This window comes from Callorhinus ursinus, unplaced genomic scaffold (genome assembly GCF_003265705.2).
Source record: "Callorhinus ursinus isolate GAN/ISIS: 27379988/994484 unplaced genomic scaffold, GSC_fseal_2.0 scaffold5, whole genome shotgun sequence".
In the NCBI taxonomy this organism is placed as follows: domain Eukaryota; kingdom Metazoa; phylum Chordata; class Mammalia; order Carnivora; family Otariidae; genus Callorhinus; species Callorhinus ursinus.
In genome coordinates this window covers 30,972,135-30,978,180 of record NW_027397067.1, presented here as the reverse complement: position 1 = coordinate 30,978,180, position 6,046 = coordinate 30,972,135, and positions in this window count along the sequence as shown.

The window sequence follows — 6,046 nt, the reverse complement described above, 5'->3', positions numbered from 1 at the left end:
TGCATCAGAAATACCTTGGTACCAGTCAATAAGACCCAGCCTGGAGAATACAGCTGATGCTCAGTATTTGTGATTTCCGTATTTGTGAATTTGCCTACCCACTAAAACTTACTTATAACCCCAAAATCAATACCTGTGGTGCTTTCACAGAAATTCACAGACATGGACATGCATAGAGTGGTGAAAAATTTGTCACCCATGTACATTCCCAGCTGCAGTCAAACAAGGCAACACTCTGCCTTCTTGTTTTATTTCTCGTAGTATAAATAAGTCCTTCTAAACGAGGGTCCTTTTCAGTATATTTCATGCCCCTTTCCACATTTTTGTGCTTCTTGGTGGTCATCTGACTGTTGAAAATGCCCCAAGCATAGAGCTTAAGTATTATTGTCTAGCGTTCCTGAGCACAAGAAGGCTTTGCAATGTCTTATGGAGAAAATACATGTGTTAGATAAGCTACCTTCTGGCAGGAGTTATAGTGCTGTTGGGTGTTAGTTCAATGTTAATGAATCAACAATTTATACTAAATAAGAGTTAAAAAACAAAACAAAACAAAACAGAAACACAAATGAAACAAGGTTATATACTGGCTGGTTGATGAAAATGTTGTGACCAGAGGCTCACAGGCACCCAATCCAGGGCAATGATTCAGTGTTCGCTAATTCAATGTTCCTAAGAATACCTACATCCCTGCTATGAATAATGAGCATCTACTGTATTCTGATCTGTTAAAATAGTTGAGGCCCCTCTTCTCTGTCTGGGTACTAGAAAGAAATAAGCCAATGAGACATAAACTTATTATAACAGGCTTGGGAGGCAGGAACCAGTGAAATCTGATTCTGCCTTGAGAGTTCTTGGGAATGAGGAGGGGAAAAATCTCCAAAGGTCCAAGTTCCACTCAACAACTGGGTTGCTGTAGTTGGTATTACCCATCCATCAGAATGGACCCTTCTCCAACTCTCCCTGGACTGGGGAGATGGGAATCCAGGCCACTCAACCATGGCCCAGGGGAAGCTATCCACATCCGGAGCTACCCCAACTAAGCTATGCCCAGGGGTAAAATAACCTGTTATTGGGGATCAGCTCTGGAGTCAGCAGTGGGGCCTGGAAAACTACTCAGTCTTAGATTCTCCTATTTGGGACATGCACCTATTAAACAGGTTTCTTTTGTTTGTTTGTTTAAGTGCCCAGTGTTAAAAGAGTATTGATTTACTTGAACCAGGCAACTAGTCTAGAGTGAAGTGGAGTAAGGGATGGTAAATCAATAAATCAGCCTTCAAAAGCTATTCCGCAACACTTCAAAGTAACTGCTCTTCACAAAGTCTCATTTGAGAGTTCTCTCAGCTTCTGACCATCACTTCTTGCCTGGCATTTCCCAGATCTCTTTTAGAGCACTAGTTCTGTTCATCTTTAAACATAGCCATTCAAACCCAGTCCGTGGGCCTGACTGAAGAACATAACATTGGCTTCATTCTCAGCTCCTTCTCTTTCAAATGTAACACATGAATACATACACAAGACCATATCAATTGTTGCAAATAAATACTGAGAGAGGCATTTTTGGCATTGTTTTTGGAGTTCAGCTCAATGAGCCCAAAATGTATGCAGCATGGAGAAATGACACAAGAAGAGACAAAGAAGTGCCCTCCCAACTAATTAATGATAATAGCAAACACTAAGAGTGTTTACTATGTGCCAAGCACAATGCATTTTACCCATATTAACTCACTTAATTCTCACAACTACATGAGGTTTTCATAATCCTTACTTAAGACATACAGAAATTGAAGGATAGAAAAATAAAGTGATTTGTCCAAGGCTGCACATTTTAGTAAGTGACAAAAGAGGGATTTGAATTCAGGCACTCTGACTCTAGAGTCTGTACTTAACCACAATTTGATACTGCCTCTCAAGCTATTTATAAAGTCATTAAAGTGAAAGACCATGCTTGATTTCTCTCTCGCACTTCCCAGCACAATGTGATTATACCATTGGCTCATGAATAGAAGTGTCTAAATGAGAACTTCCCAGTGGTTTAGATAATTTCTGTAACACAAAAACACCCTGAAAGTTTTCAAGGATTAGTGATGTCCAGCGTGACATCATTACCAAGGACAAGATTATTGTTACAGTTAGTTGGTGGTGCTACTTCTCCCTTTCTAGAAAAACACAAGCTCATCTGAGAACCAACTGGCCTTTGCCCAGCTTCTCACAAGGATAATCCAGTTCTAACTCAAGGGCATGGAAATTTGGGTTGAAAAAATATGGTTATGGTTTCATGGGCTTAGGAACATGATAAATTTTCTTGATTTGCTGACTACTGGAATACGAGATGAGAAAAAGGTAAGATGAATCTAAGTTGCATGCTTAGAGGAGATGCTATAGTGTTTATGACTAAGGGTGACAGAAAACTGAGGAAGATATGAAAGCACATAAACAATGACAAGTAAGTCTGCCTTTGCTATACTGAGACTGCCAACAAAGACATCTGTTAGCCTAGTAGCTCTGTCTCCTTTCAGTCAAAAATTTATCGACTGCTTCTCAGGAAGATGCTCAGTGGCAAACATTCCACAAAGACAATAAGTGCCATAAAATGTGTTGAAGAGATTTCTAGCCACTGCTAACCTCAACTGAATAAATCTAAACAGTTCATTAACATCCAGAGAAACATGCAGATTTGACACTCCAATCATTTTAAATCTTTCAAAAGTGAGAAGATTCAATAAAAGTAACCCAAAATAAAGCATGTTTCCTACTATTTTGATAAATCAGTAGTGCTGTGTTTTTCACAAACTTGAATCTAGCCAGGATTTTAATGTACCAATTTGAACAAGTGGGAGCAACACATTATTTCATTTGTTTGAGGATAACCCTTGATTTCTCATGTATAAGCTCCCTACTTCATTTAATTCTTTGTAGGAAATCTGGAACACCATTTTAAACTAAACTACCTTTCTTTCATAGGCTACTCTCCTTCAGACAGAATTTAGTATCTATTAGTTAGGAAACAATAATTTAGATTGTATATATACATATGTAAATTTCAATGAATAATGTTATCTATGTTAAAATCGGTCATGCTGTAAAAAGTTAGTGTTGCCATTCATATACTAATATAGAATTACTTTACAATAAGGTATTGATTTTCAAACTGCTCTTCTGATGTCCAGGGTTCTAAGATGTATATGGAGCCTTGCTGGGTAAAAAAAGGGAAGAGAATTTAATGGACAAAGAAATTGGGTTCAGGGCTCACCAGCACATTCAAATCAATTTTTAAATCTATCAAAAATTACAGTTTTACATATGATTTTTTGGGGGAAAAAAAATTTCTGGTCAAAAGGTATATAAACTACCTCTAGTGGAATTCTGTTATGCAAAAGAAAAATATTACAAATCCATTTCTAGTCTTCCCCCTATAAAAATGATTATTATGTTTTAGTGGTTGCTTCAATTATGCTCAGCTAACAGTTTATGTAATTTAATATTAAGTAAAATCTCAAATGTTATCAAATTTCACAAAATATTTAAGTCACAGTTTAAGATAAAACACTCAATCTGAAAAACAGTGAAGCATCTAGATGCCTTTTCCTAAAACAATATATTATGTTTCATAATAATTACCAAAATGAACTAAGGTTTTTTCTTTTTCATACCTATCAATAATCTTTCTTAGTTATTTGTATTTAAATTGACTATTTTCTTTCCAAAGTATTTTACTATCTCCACTAGTTTATCTTTCTATTCTTCCACGTGAATAGAAATGAGCATTTGTATGATACAATAAAATTAAATTTAGCTCATATGCCTGAAGTTCAAAGATAATTTAATTTCACATTTATTCATTTATGGTATTTCTAAATTTATTTGAAGTGCTGTGTTATTGCATAGGATTTTTTTTCACCTTATAATAAAAACATACTTCAGTTATTTCAACAGGATTCTACAAAACCTATATAAAATTATACAGAAAAGGAATACTCCAAATCTCCTAATACAACTGCTTCATAAATGTCAGTGTGTGACCAGGTAGAAAGTAGATACATATGAGAATCATTTTGTGCAAAATTAAACTATAAATTCTTTATTATTCTTCATCACTTCCTTAAAATAAGAGAGACCGATAAATTCATAACACAAAAGGAAACTTTGAAATTATATTATCTAACACATCTTTTCATAGTTTAACATGACACTAAGACCCAGAAAAGAGAAATACTTTTTTTTATTATTATGTTATGTTAATCACCATACATCATTAGTTTTTGATGCAGTGTTCCACGATCCATTGTTTGCATATAACACCCAGTGCTCCATGCAGAACATGCCCTCTTTAATACCCATCACCAGGCTAACCCATCCTCCCACCCCTCTCCCCTCTAGAACCCTCAGTTTTTTTTTTCAGAGTCCATCGTCTCTCATGGTTCATCTCCCCCTCCAATTTCCCCCCCTTCATTCTTCCCCTCCTGCTCTCTTCTTCTTCTTTTTTTTTTTAACATATAATGTATTATTTCCTTCAGAGGTACAGATCTGTGATTCAACAGTCTTGCACACTTCACAGCGCTCACCATAGCACATACCCTCCCCAATGTCTATCACTCAGCCACCCCATCCCTCCCACCCCCCAGCACTCCAGCAACCCTCAGTTTGTTTCCTGAGATTAAGAACTCCTCATATAAGTGAGGTCATATGATACATATCTTTCTCTGACTGACTTATTTTGCTCAGCATAATCCCCTCCAGTTCCATCCACATTGTTGCAAATGGCAAGATTTCAATATTATGGCTGCATAATATTCCATTATATATATATATGAGTGTGTGTGTGTGTGTGTGTGTGTGTGTGTGTGTGTATATATATATATATACACACACACCACACCTTCTTTATCCATTCATCTGTCGATGGACATTTTGGCTCTTTCTGTAGTTTGGGTATTGTGGACATTGCTGCTATAAACATCAGGGTGCATGTACTCCTTCGGATCCCTACATTTGTACCTTTGGGGTAAATACCCAGTAGTGCAATTGCTGGGTCATAGAGTAGCTCTATTTTCAACTTTTTGAGGAACCTCCATACTGTTTTCCAGAGTGGCTGCACCAGCTTGCATTCCCACCGACAGTGTAGGAGGCTTCCCCTTTCTCCGCATCCCCACCAACATCTGTCATTTCCTGACTTATTAATTTTAGCCATTCTGACTGGTGTGAGGTGATATCTCATTGAGGTTTTGATTTGGATTCCCTGATGCCAAGCGATGTTGAGCACTTTTTCATGTGTCTGTTGGCCATTAGGATGTCTTCTTTGGAAAAATGTCTGTTCATGTCTTCTGCCCATTTCTTAAGTGGATCATTTGTTCTTTGGGTGTTGAGGTTAAGAAGTTCTTTATAGATTATGGAAAAGAGCCCTTTATCTGATATGTCATTTGCAAATATCTTCTCCCATTCTGTCGGTTGTCTTTTGGTTTTGTTGACTGTTTCTTTTGCTGTGCAAAAGATTTTTATCTTGATGAGGTCCCAATAGTTCATTTTTGCCCTTGCTTTCCTTGCCTTTGGTGATATTTCTAGGAAGAAGTTGCTGCGGCTGAGGTCAAAGAGGTTGCTGCCTGTGTTCTCCTTTAGGATTTTGATGGACTCCTGTCTCACGTTTAGGTCTTTCAATCATTTGGAGTCTATTTTTATGTGTGGTGTAAGGAAATGGTCCAGTTTCATTCTTCTGCATGTGGCTGTCCAATTTTCCCAACACCATTTGTTGAAGAGACTGTCTTTTTTCCATTGGACATTCTTTCCTGCTTTGTCGAAGGTTAGTTGATCATAGAGTTGAGGGTCCATTTCGGGCGCTCTATTCTGTTCCATTGATCTATGTGTCTGTTTTTGTGCCAGTACCATACTGTCTTGATGATTATAGCTTTGGAATAGAGCTGGAAGTCCGGAATTGTGATGCTGCCAGCTTTGCTTTTCTTTTCAAAATTCTTCTGGCTATTCGAGGTCTTTTCTGGTTCCATACAAATTTTAGGATTTGTTCCATTTCTTTGAAAAAAGTGGATGGTATTTT